This window comes from Choloepus didactylus, chromosome 23, assembly GCF_015220235.1.
Source record: "Choloepus didactylus isolate mChoDid1 chromosome 23, mChoDid1.pri, whole genome shotgun sequence".
Lineage (NCBI taxonomy): Eukaryota > Metazoa > Chordata > Mammalia > Pilosa > Megalonychidae > Choloepus > Choloepus didactylus.
Window position 1 is genome coordinate 27318076 of NC_051329.1, and position 13677 is coordinate 27331752.

Here is a 13677-nt window from a genome sequence, read left to right on the forward strand (position 1 = left end):
CCAAAGATCCGAAGTGTACAATCAGTTGCCCCATACCATCATACAGCTGTGCATCATCACAATTAAGTTTTTTAAAAAAATTTTAGAACATTTTCATTACTCCAGAAAAGAAATAAAGACAAAAAAAAAGGAAACTCAAATCCTCCCATACCCCTAACCACCCCCCCATCCATTATTGACTCATGGAGTTGGTATAGTACAGTTGTTACTGTTGATGAAAGAATGTTAAAATACTACTAACTGTAGTACATAGTTGGCAATAGGTATATTTTTTTCCCTATATGCCTTTCTATTATTAACTTCTAGTTATAGTGTCATACATTTGTTCTGGTTCATGAAAGAGATTTCTAATATTTGTACATTTAATCATGGACATTGCCCACCACAAGGTTTACTGTTTTATACATCCCCATCTCTTAACCTCCAGTCCTTCTGGTGACGTATGTGACTCTGAGCTTACCCTTTCCACCACATTCACAAAGCATTCTGCACTGTTATTCTCACAACGTGCTACCATCACCTCTGTCCATTTCCAAACATTTAATTTCACCCTAGTTGAACATTCTTCTCATAATAAGCAACTGCTCCCCATTCTTTAGTCTTGTTCTATATCCTGGTAACATACATTTCATATCTATGAGTTTACAATTGTAATTAGTTCATATCAGTGAGACCCTGAAATGTGTCTGACTTATTTCTTGGGTTTGAATTTTGATTCAGTCAGTGTATTCTGAGCTTCAGTTTCTTCATCTGTAAAATGGGGATAACAGTATGTACCTGTTAAAGTCGTGAAGATTTAATTAGATGAGTGGCTTAGTTCATTACTTGCACATGTAAGCCCTAAGTAGCTGTTAGCTATTTGTTAAAAAATTTGACTGCCTACTATATGTCATGTACTGTTCTAGGGACTTGGGGATATAGTGATGAACAAGCAAACAAGATCTTTATCCAGTGGGATAGGAAGACAATAAACGTGAAGACAAATGAATAAATAATTTCAGAGAGTGCAGTGGAAAAAAACAATACTTTTACAACAAATGCAAGTATGGATTTCACCTGACTGGATCTTTCATCCATTTTCCAGAGAAGTCAAGGGTATAATGTTAAAACGCAACGCAGAAAAGGTGAATTTGTTAGGGCCTAAGGTAATACAATCCTGGTTATGTAGACTTCTATTCTATTTTACTGGTAAGTAGAGTGAGACGTTATCTTTGGAGCTAGGGAAAGATACCTCCTAAAAATCTGTAGGACTACCTTTGGTTTTCTTCTTCCCGATCTGTTGCCGGGTTTCCCACCTGTCTTTTTGGACTAGTCTTCTCCGCCCGCCTCTCCCTGCGCTGGCCCGTCGCCCCGCCCACCCCTGGGGCGTGACCAACAGGTCCTGGCCCCTCCCCCGCCAAACCCAGGCGGCCCGCCCCTTTTCCCCGGCCGCCAGCGGAGGGCCCCAGCGTGCGCGCGCGCCCCTGCTCGCGGCCCGGCTCGGCGTCGGGATCGCGCTCTGTGTGGCCGCTGCCGCCATGTTGTTGTGGTTGTGAGAAGGCGGTGGCGGCGGCGGCGGCACAGCAGCCGGAGGAGACGCTCCAGCGGCCCAGGCGCTGCCCCACGCCGGCCCTGGCTGGGAGCCTCGTGGGGTGGCGGAGGTGGCCGTGCTGTGGCGGGCCTCGCCATGTCCTACCGCCCGGTAAGAAGCCCACCCCGCGTCTCTTCAGGCTGTGAGGAGGAGCTGGAGGAGGGGCCGGCCTCAGCCGCGGCGCGGCGGCTGTCACCCTCTGAGGAGGAGGCGGCCCGCGGGGGGCTGCGGACAGCGTGCAGGGCCGGGGGAGGGGCGTCCCGGGCGGCTTCCGCTGCCGCCAGGGGGAGGTGCGGGGAGTGGGTGCTTAGCGGGCGTGCTCCGACCCTCGGCGCGGGGGGGGCGGGGTCCCGGGCGGGAGAGGCCTGACGAGGCCGGGCCCAGGGGCCAGGGTTGTGGGGCGCCACCCCCCGAGAGTCTGGCCAGGTGTCCAAGGACCCACGGGAGGTGGGTGTGCGCCCTTCTCCCCCGACCGGGCCTGCGGGGGTCCCCCGTGGCCAGCGGGGGACGTCGGGGTCTAGCAGGAGCCATGCCGTGAGCGGTGCGGGCCTGGGCCTTGTGGGAAGGAGGAGTGGCTCCCTAACTGTGCAGCCAGGCGTCCTCCTGACCTGGTAGTATTTGGGTGGGAAGGATGGTTCGGTGCCATCGAGGGAGCTCGGGGGACACAGGGCAGACAGTTCCGCCAAAGATTGCAGTGTTATTTCTCAGGCAGAAATCGTGCTGCTTGATGCACTGCATTTCAGGACCCATAAGATATCGTCCTTTGGGCTGGAAAACTGTGGAAAATTATGGGATACATTTTATGGCCACTTTCATAAACTCTCTTGGGGTCTCATGATTTCACTTGTGAGTTCTGCACATGAGCTGCTGTTAGGTATTGATATTCAGGCGTCTTCTCTAGAAGCCTGTTTTAGTGTTCTCTGTTTTAGTATTTCAGCATCCACTTTATTTGACGGTATCCTTTTTCACCACCCCTCCACCCCCCACCCCGCGAAGTGTACCGTACTCCTCTTCTAGTTTTGGTTCATCTTAGTTTCTTATATAGTGAAGGGTGATGCCATCGGAGGCCTGGGTTGAATTACACGAGATGGTTTATTTTATGTGAAGTGTTTGTGATTTTTCCCTGGGGAACTGATGAGGACCTTCCTCTTTCAGACTCAAGACTGTTTCAGAGACCTGGTCTGTGTTGTTTTTGCATGGAGATCAAGACCAGGGATCAAGTAAGGTGTGTTGGTAGCATGCAGAAAGTCTTTCCTTTTAGGTCTTGTGACTTGAGAGGGTGAAAGCTTACAGAAAGACACTGTTTTGGATAAACCCAGTACCTTGTGTGATATTAAACCAAATTTGGAGGATTGCCTTTGAAAGCCTCTTTTGGTTTTAATTACCTCTGTCATTTTCTGGTGGCCAAGAGCAGTTCAAGTGACCAGCCTAGTGGTGCAGTCCCATTTGTAGTTAATGACAAGCCATGCTCAATTCATAGGTTCTTTAGGTCAGTGGTTGCGTAGTGAAGGGCTGGTTATCAGAAATATTATAGATAGTCTAAAATGTTGATTCCTAGACCTTGTGCAGGACCTAGTGAATTAGAATTTCAGGATGGGGCCTGGGAATCCATCCTTACAAAGCTCTCTGAATGATTCTGGTCGGCCAAGGATATGAACTTTTGCTTTAGGTCGCCTTTGGTATCCCAAAAGATTCCCTTTAATAATGACTTCTGACAGTGCTTTTAATTGTTTATAGATCTTTAAGAATGTGAGAGGTAAGGAAGTAGGGGAGGCCTAATAAATTTAAAACTGAAAATTGAGCATCTCTTAAAATATAATGGATGTGAGTAGGGGAAACAGGTTTGTTGCCAGAAGTTATTTGTGCTCAAGTCTTTAGGAACACACTTTATAAAATTAGATGCTGCTTGACTGGAGGAGCATCCAGAGATATATTGTAGCATCCAGAGGAAAGAAGCGGAGTCTACTTCTAGCTCATGAAGGGTTCCGCTGAAGGTGCTTCCCAGTATCTTAATGTCCCAGTTGTTCCTTAACCATCTGTGATTCAGTTTTCTGGTGAAGTGGAAGGTAGGGTGAAGTGAGTTAGCAGTCATTTGCGATCAGTGTTGTTGTGGACCAGGGAGGTTTACTGTGGATTGTGAAAAGTTCTTGCAATTTGCCCCAGGACACGAGGAATGATAAAGTCAGTTTTTAAATCTGCCGTGGTCCTGGTTAACCCCTTCTGTGGTAAAATGGAATGCTGAGTTACCAAAGGGGGTATTCATGTTTCAGAGGGGTGTGGTGAGGGTTGTTTTAAGTTTGAAATAGATAGAAGAAAAGTGTTAAAGTTGTGTACAGTGGAAAAGGAGTTTGGCAAATATCTTTTTAAATTGTGGAGTAGTATTTTTAGAGAGTGCACCCAGCTGTACACTATAAGAGCCAGTGGCCATGTCTGTTTTGTTCCTTGATATCCCCAGTACCTAGCATAGTTCCCAGTGTATACTAGACCTTCAGAATTTTGTTGAGGAAATGAATAGTATTGAGATGGGAAAAAGGGCAGTTATAGTGGTTGATAGCAGTGTTAGTTATTAAACGCTACTTTATATCTTGCATTGGATTAAAGAGTCAGTTTGCAGTCTGTGGTTTTTTGGAACTTTTGAGATTTCTGTTTTCTGTTTGTCTCTGTACATATCTCCTTCCCTAGTTTTTATGTCTTAAATGGGTCTTGGTTTTATAGATGTTAGTGACATTTGTTTTTAAGAGCACATTTTATTAAATTCAGAGTATGCAAAAGAATGGGAAGCTCTGGATTGGCAGACAGACTTACATTCTGATATCTTCTGTGTCATTAGTTGTCTATGTGACTGCTTTTGGGAATGTCATGCAACTTCTCCGGGCCTTGGTTTCCTCATCTGTATGATTGAGGCCTGTATTCGTTCACTTCGAATGGTTTCTCCAGTTTGATTCTGGAAATATTTAGTAATTTGTAATTATGTATGTTATTTGGTAGGCATCTTATATAGGTAGGCAAACCTTTTTTTCATTAAGAAAACAAAAGCTGCCACATTGTTCTGGTTTTTTTTTAGCTTGTGGATTTTAGACAGTGTCCAAAAGTGCTCTGGAAATTGAGTGCATGTTGCAAGTATTATGCAGAAACACCATGCTTATGTTGTTGTAATTAACTTAGTGTTGAAATCAAGTTGGGTTTCACATGGAGAACTTCATAATTTAGTTGACGCCACAAAAGACTAAGAATGGGTTGGGGGAGTTTGTGCAATGAATGTGGTCAGTTTCTTATAGACCACCTAATTTTGTAATTCTATATGGTGAATTTATATGTAATCTTACAATCAGTGAAACTTCAATTAAGGCAAAGTATGAGATCAAATATCCTTTAGGATTGAACTAGGATTCCCAGTAAATTTTAGATCCTACCAAAATTGATAATATTTGTTGCTATTTTTAATATCAGTTTTAGTTATGATACTAACACTTATATGATGCTTTCATTTTCACTTTTGTGTATAGAAACTTAATATACTTTTTAGACTCATATTTGTATTGGGTGTTTAAAATGAAAATTGTTGTAGAATGAGCGCGGATAGGCCAGTTAGTCCTGGGTTCAAACCTGGATTGTGCTATTCCTTAGCTGTGTTGTTTCTGGCAAGCCATGTAACCCCTCTGATCATCAGTTCTCTCATTAGTAAAATGAGGAAGAGTGACCTCCCTATTCAACTCACAGGCTGTCAGGGAGGATCAGATGAAGTGATGTACGTGAAAAGTAATCTAAAAATGTAAGGGTATCATATTAGAATCCTATTTTATTTTCTTGGAAGAGTCATCTTATGGAGCAGTGGTAAACCTAGTCTGTGTTGTCAAGTGCAGAATTCACTAATGTCACTGATAAGGCATCAGGAAAGGTTTCTGCTTCTGCAGTCTGCCTGGAGAAACCTTTCAACATTTGCACCCCATCTGCCAGTAGGAATAGTCACAGTGTTGCAGGAACTTCAGAGGGATCTGGGATGTCTCAGGTTTGTGCCAAGGTCTGCAGTTGGAATAGACTTGCTAGATTTCACTCATTTTTTTCAGTGATGGAGGAAGATGGTAGAGGCAAGTTTAGTTCATTACTGTCTTAAGTTTTAGGGCTGTGTTATCTAGATGGCAGGTGGCAACCTAATAGGGTAATGATATCAATGTGGTGGGTCATGACCAGCATTAAAAAAAAAAATAGAAAATATCTGTATATTACATATAGTAAAAGTAAATACTGATTTAGGGAAGTTTTTTTTTTATGTTTATCTGTGTGTACTTGGTTACATTGTAAATGTATTTCTTATGGGTGGTAGTAAAATTTTGAAAGAAATTATTTAGGGACATGGTACCAGGGCTTTGCAGCCAGGATAACTCAGTGTAAGATGGTAAGTCATAAAACAGATGAAAAACCATAAGGAAATTGTGAAATTTAGTTACATTAAAGCTATTTTGTTGAAGGTGAAATACCTCTTAGCTCTGCTACAAATTGTTGATATAATGAATAAAGTGAAGACATATGCTAATGTACTTAGACACTTTCTTCTCATAAGATGGACTGCTTGCCAACCACAGAGGTATTGTCTTGGTGCTGGCTACTAAAGAGCATCATATTGGATTTGCCCAGGAATGGGCCTTTTATGGGCCTGTTTGTGTCTTCACACAATGTTCAGAAAGAGGCTTTTATGAGACATAGTAACAAGCCTTTCTAATTTCATTTTTCTGGGGTCTAAATTTAATTTCCTTAAGTTAAACGCTTTTGTAACTTAGTTGCAGAAGATAAATAGAAATTCATTTATTCTCAATTATTCATCGATTGATGATCTGGCAAGATGTAAGAAAATTATAAATATATTGATACGTCCTGATGTAATTGGAAAAAATTGGTATAAAGACAGGATAGTTAATTTGAAATAGGATAGTTCTTATATCTTGGATCCATTCCTACAATTTTTCTATAAGAGAAACCAAGTATGTAATTGTCAGGAAATTAGACTGAGACCACAGGCCGCACAGGACTAAGTAGAGTGTTTATCAAAGTTTTGGTAGTGCTACAGAACAAAAACTAGGGAGTTTGAACTTAATCAGCATTTTAAATTTCAAAATGAAATTGTCTGTTTCTGATTATGAAAGCTACAGTGTTCAGTGTTAAAAAGCAAAACAGTTGCGACAACCCATGAGATTAAAGAAAAGTAGAGATGACCCACAATCCCACCTAGATGTAGTACCACCCAGTGTTTTGGTGTATAATCATCTAGTCTTTTACTTTTTTTCTAAACATCATCTACTGAAATACTTAAAGAACAAGTTTCTGGTCAAATCAATGTTGCCTTAATGGGTATTTAGTGTTCTGTGATTTGGATTTGTCATTTTACAGCAATTACCTGTTAATGGACATTCCCAATTTTTCTTTAAAAAACGATGCTGTGATGAACTTGTTTGGACATTTTTATGTGCTATTTCTTTAGGATAAATTCCTAAAAGTGGGCTTGTTGTTTCAAATTTTAAAAACAAATATACTCAAGCTGCCCTATAGACAGGTTGTCTCATCTTAAACTCCCGTCAACAGCATATAAGTGTCCAATACCATAATTTCTTGCTAAATTTACGATCTTTTAGCAAGTAATTGTTGTGGCTAATTTTTTTAAATGTAATTTTATTGAGATATAATCACATAACATGCAATCATTCAAAGTGTACAATCAGTTTTTCACAGTGTTGTCATATAGTTGTGCATTCATTTACTTTTTTAAAATACATTTTAATTGAGATATAGTCACACACCCTACAGTCATCCACAGTATACAATCAGTTATTCACAGCACCGTATACATTTGTGTGTTCATCATTGGAGTCAATTTTTGAAACATTTTCTTACACCAAAATAAAAATAAAAGCAAAAAAGAACACCTAAATCTTTCCATCCTCTCCATCGAGGTGGCTAAATTTGAAAAGGGCAAATCATAAGATGGAAAATTGTCTGAGAAATTAGTCTGCCTCTCTTAGATATGATGACCTGATATTGTGTAGAGTATATTTAAAAAATCTATGCTTTATGGAAAGCAGTTTGGTTATATCCTATAATTTCTAGGACCTTAGAGTCTTACAGACTGAGAGCAAAGGGATGAATAATTACTACTTGCTTTCCTTTGCTTGCAAAGTACCACAATTAAGCTGTCACTCTAACTTCTTTTGGAAGAGCCTATAACATTTTAAAAATGCTTTCTTAGGTTGAAACTTTCCATGAGGAGTCTTAAATTAAAAGGTAACTTTTTTCTTAAGTTTGAATGAGGTGCTTTTGATTTGGCTCCCCATTTCCCCTTCTTGTTTGTTATGAAATCAGGGTGCTTTTTGAACTAGAAAAATGACCCCCATAATGGGGAACTTAATTTCAGTTATTTTTATGGGTCGTTGTCAGAGAAAGATTATATGAAAGTTTTAGAGATTGTGAAAAGGGATATTATTAAGCAACTTGCATGATTGTCTTTTATAAATAAAGGACATAAAAGAAATGAAATAATTTTTATTGAACATGATTGCTCTATGCAGTGCTTTGGACAAAAGTCCAGGTATCCCTTTTACCTTAAGCAGTATATATGTATAAAGTTGAAATTTCCATTCTTTTCTTTTTGGTAGCATAATTTATAAGGCGCTTTCACATACATCTTAGATCCTCACAAGGATTTGAGAGCATCGTTTATTCAGGGATGTTGTGACTTACTTGAAGATACATGCCTAGTTGACATCGTATTTAAAGAGGTAGTAGACTGTAAGCCCTGTGAAAGTAGAGAATGATTGCTGTTTTGTTCTCCCTCCCTCCAGAATTTAATATACCACCTGGTACAGAGTACACTATAAATGTTTATGGACTAACTGTTGAAACTCTTACGTGTTTATTTACATGTAAGTAAGTTACAGCCTTGTGAAACCAATACTTAGCATTTTCTGTAGTTAGTTTGCTCCTTCATCTGATGAGCTCACAAAATATATTTGTGGGAGAGGTCATTAATTTTAGATCAACCTTGCAGATATCCATCCCTTTACCTACTCTTAAGGTAGTCTTGACTGAATTCCTTTTACTGTATGCATTCCTCCTACTGGCAAGACGTTGTGTGTGGGTGTGTGCGTGCGCATATATGCATGTATACATGTATGTGTGTTTATTTATGTAATGGGCTGCTATTCAAAAAGGAAACATACTGATTAGTTGGTCTTTGGTTGTATAATGGTTCTTGCAACGTGGATTCCACTGTTTGCCATGGGGTGAATGAAAAGGAACAAGTGTGATTCCTCTCGCTTACCTCATTCTCTCCAGCTCCCTGTTAACATGGTTTTGGCTTACTCAGAAAACACTGAATGAAGTTAATCTTCCAGAGAACTAGAATGCTATTTCCCCTTTATTCTGCTGTACTTAAATCATGTTTAGTAAGGGACTAACACCATTATATGCACAGGAGAGATCCTGGAAGGATGTGGATGGAAATGTTAATAGTGGCTAATTTCTGTATGGAACAATGTGACTGTTTTCTGCTTCATTCCCTGGTTTTCTATGATGAGCATGTTTTATTTTTATAATCAGGAAAAATTGTTTTAAGGTGCACTTTAATGACTAGTTTTCATTGGGTGTCTTGTGAAGATTTAAGTCATTCACCAGTGAGAGAATGGTAGTAAACTGTTCCTGTTCATAAACTGTTCTGACAGCTGTGGGAAATGTTATTTGGAGGAATGAGGCAGGCAAGCCAAACTGAACTTTCCCATTGTAAACTCTACTATGACTGGAGACTGCCTGGTCTTTGATCACAATTAAACACAAGAGGTCCTCCAACTAGTTTTTCTCTTCCTAATGAGCTAACTGAGAATTATGAATAATGCCTTAAGAAAATCAGATTTCGTGAAGTCTGCAAACACAAGACTCAGTCTGAACTCCCATTTCTCCTATTGACTTGCCATGTGAACTTGGTCAAGTTCTGTAGCCGTGTATTTTGTGTGTGTGTGTTTAAAATATCAAATGGAGTTATAGCAACTCAGATGTGATGTGGATTTTGTACATGTATTAGGTACTGGAGGATATTTAGACAAACAATTTTTATTATAATAATATAGTATCTTTGGAGATTTGGTGTTAATAAACAACTGAGAGTTGAGACACTGTAACTTCATCAGAAGAGAAGTGAAGGAGGGCTATAAAATGTCGGAGAGAACAGGATTCAGCACTCTCAGAATACCTAGATCCTCAATTTGACTCTGCCTTTACCTTAGTTTCTCTTTGGACAAATCATTTAATTTATTTGGGCTTCAGAGGTTTGTATAAGACAGAGATAAAGTTTAATCTTTCTTTGCAAGGCAATTAGGTGCAATTCAGGTAAAATCATAGGAACATAGAATATTATTATTAGATAGGCCTGTAGGCCATTGAATATAGGCCTTCTACCTTATTGAGCCGAGTTGTGGAATAGAAAGGTGAAATCATTTGTCCAAGCCCACATAGCTGGCGATTATTAAGGTCATTCATTTATACTAGCTTAATACTTTTGAAGCTTGCTGTAGGCCAGGCACTACTCTAAGTATTACATGTATTAATTCATTTAATCATCTAAGAGTTTTTCAGTTTTACTGATGAGGATATTAAGGCAAAAATGAGGTTAAATTGTCCAAGCTGTTGCGTTCATTTTGCTGTATACCTATTTAAGTGGAAGCACGTAGGATTTTTATTCAAATTTTAGGATTTTCAGTCAGTCTCTTAGAGGTTTTTTGAAATAAAATTTTGTCTTTTGAATCAAAATTAGAAGAGGCGCATTCTTTGTTTTGGGCACCATGATTCTGGCAAAAATTTATGTTAATATTTATTACTTGGGTTTTATACCCTCCTTCACAAACTTCATTTTCTTCTAAAACTACTAGAATGTAAATAGTAGGCAATTTACTTTTTGTATATATATATAAACTCAATAATAACAGATTTTATTACTACATTTTGATGCAAGAAAAAGCTTTTTTGTCGATAAATACGTTTTGTCTTAAGGTATATTACATACAATAAAATGCAGAGATCTTCAGTGGACAGTTTGATGAGTTTTGATAAATTTATACACCCATGCAAGTAACAGCGTCGCCATAACCCTGGAAAGTTCCTTCATTTCCTTTGCTAGCCTGTCCTCCTCCTCAATCAGAAGTGACTTCTATTCTGATATCAGTCCTTGTGGATTAGTTTTGCTTGTTCTTGAAACTCATAAAAATAGGACCATACAATATATATTCTTTTGTGTCTGCTTCTTTTGCTGAGCGTAATGTTTTTGAGATTCACTCATCTTGGCAACAAATTTAAAAGTAACATTATATCATGCTTGTTGGTTTGGGGACCCAATATATATTGAAATGTAGAATGAAATTAGCTATCTATTGTCACATAAAAAATAGACAAAAACTTTGCTTTCATGACCCAGTGTTTGGAATTCTTGCATTTTGCATTTCAAAAACCCAATGGGTTATTATTTCTTTAACTTTTTATTTTGAAAAATTTGAAACTTATAGGTCAATAGCAAAAATAATACGAACCCCATACTGAGAACTCCAACATACCCCCACCCTCCAGATATCCAGATCCATTAATTTTAACATTTTGCCACCTTTCCTGTATTATTCTATCTATCTATCTATCTATCTTTCTATCTATCTGTCTATCTATCTATCTATCTTATGTCTATCAATATTCTGAACATTTGAGAGCAGGTTGCACACATCATACTCCTTAAATACATAATACTTATATATGCATTTCCTATGAACAAGAATATCACTTATGTAATCACCTTAAACGCAATTAAAAGGTACATATTTTTTTAACCTAAGGAAATTTGTGACTAATTTACAAATATTGTTTCAATTTCTAGGCAAAATGTTAATGGAGGAAGTTTGCAACTCTTGAGGCAGTTCAGACAAGGTTTGGTATTCCTACTTGGATAGTTTAAACAGCATCTAGTCCTGGTTTTCAGAGCCGTAATTAAGATTCTATCACATCTGTGGGGTTTTTTTTTTTAATTTTAATTTTTTATTTTTTATTAAGGTATATTTTACATACAGCAAAATTCACCCTTTTTAGAATACAGTTCTGTGAGTTTTGAGAATACGTATAGTTGTGTAATCAGCACTATGGTCAAGATACAGAACAGTTCACCGCACAAAATTTCTTCATGGCCCTTTGTTGTCAGCTCTTTTCCACTTCCAATCCTTGGCACTCACTGATCTGTTTTGTTTCTTTAGTTTTGTCTTTTCTAGTATGCCATATAAATGGAATCATGTAGTATGTAACCTTTTGAGACTGGCTTCTTTTTTTAACATAATGCATTTTGAGATTCATCCATGTTCTGTGTATCAGTAATTATTTTTCATTGCTGAGAAGCATTCCATTGTATTGATGTACCATGGTTTGTTTTATACCCCAACTCATTTGGGTTGTTTCCAGTTTTTTGTAATTACAAATAAAGCTGCTGTAAAAGCATTCACACATGTGTGTATGTGTTTTTTTAAACCTGTGGTTTTAAAAAATGTGCCTAGAGCTTTTGTGACTGTACTACAGAACCTGGAAAAGCTTATAATTTTCACAGAACATTGTAAATTGCTTAGTAAACTTCACCCCCTATAAAGCCTACTCAGATCTGAGATGAGACTGCTATATAAATAATCTTGTAGTATAAACTGTAAATCATTAGAATTTTTTAAAATTGAGGAACTAGACACACAACTTGTTCAATGGATGACTTTGCTTGTAAAATCCTTAGTGTATAATTTCATGTTTTATGGTTTTTGTAGCTCTTGAGTTGTGAATTCTTGACTTTCTTTTGTTTTCTAAGTAGTAGAATAGTTATATATTTGGTTAGAAATGTTTGGAAAAAGTAGTAGAATAGTTATATATTAGGTAAGAAATGTTTGGAAAAATTCTAGCACCTCAAGGCCCCCTCTTCTTCCTTCTTCCCTTTCCAGGTGGTTGGAGGTATTAGTAATGGTTGCCAGAGTTTGACATGAACAAGACCAAAAACTTTGATTAGTATTTCCATTTTGTTCTTGTGTGGTGAATTTTCTTTTTCTAGCAATATGGGGCCAACAGAAAGAGATGGGATCTTATTACCTTGGAAAAGAGATTGCAGGCTATTTTTGCTAGTTAATATTTTGAGGTTCCAATTCTGATCCTCAGAGAGTTCTAGAGAGAACATAGGTTGGGTTTGGCAACTTAGAGAATAGTAATGTGTGTTTGTGTGTCTTTTATGTAGTCTACAATCTTAGTTTAAGTCATACAGATTTAAATGTATCATATGATTGACATTAGTATAATATGCAGGGCTATAGGGCTTCTCTTAGCAATGTGCATTTTTACTGTGTTAACATTCAGAAAATTAAAAGTTGGGTTTTTGGAGTCGAAATATTGCATTTCATATCTGGACATCTAGGAAATGGATATCTCATTTGTAGGCTATCCTGTTTCTAGCTGTTTCACATGGAAACATCTACCTGAAGATGCCAAATCTTGCCAGTAATGGGGATTGCAAATTAACAGTTGGTCTTCTAAATGTGGTTGCTTGATATAGACCAGACTTACAGTTCTTTTCTTCTCCTGAAGTGTTAATGTTGGTGATCCAAGTCTAGAATTCCAGGATAGGGTGGCTGAATGAACACCATGGGAATATGGAGGTAGCAACTGTCGGACTAGTTATACAAATAGAATTTGAATTAGCTATATCATTTGCACACTTATTCTTCACTGCTGCCTTGTAAAGATGGTAGAACAGGCTGTATTATTAATGCCATTTTATAGGTGAGAAAATTGTGTTTCAAAGCTGTTAGAACTTGTCTGAGGTTGCACTGCTAGTGAATTACTGAATAGCCTGAGCCCGTATCTTCTGACATCAAGTTCGGTGCTCTTTCCACTATTGCAGTTAAGCATGGTGGGTAAGATCCCTGGTGTGGGTTTGAATTGTAGCTCTGCCACTTACCTCCCTGTTATCTTAGGCAAATTTTTAAACTTCTGTGCTTTAGTATTCTCATATTTAAGTGGGAATAATAATGATAACTCCCTCTTAAGACTCTTTAGGATTCAGTAAGTGC

General features: G+C 38.3%; 1 protein-coding gene across 5 annotated transcripts in view; it reads left to right on the plus strand.

Moving 5' to 3' along the window:
• The first annotated feature begins 1497 nt into the window (after positions 1 to 1497).
• The window catches only part of MTMR3 (myotubularin related protein 3), a 212476-nt gene continuing 200296 nt past the window's right edge, over positions 1498 to 13677 (plus strand). For all 5 annotated transcript variants that reach the window (XM_037817081.1, XM_037817085.1, XM_037817086.1 and 2 more), the window contains exon 1: positions 1498 to 1681. The gene's annotated coding sequence lies outside the window, so the exon portion shown is untranslated. The remainder of the gene's footprint in view (positions 1682 to 13677) is intronic.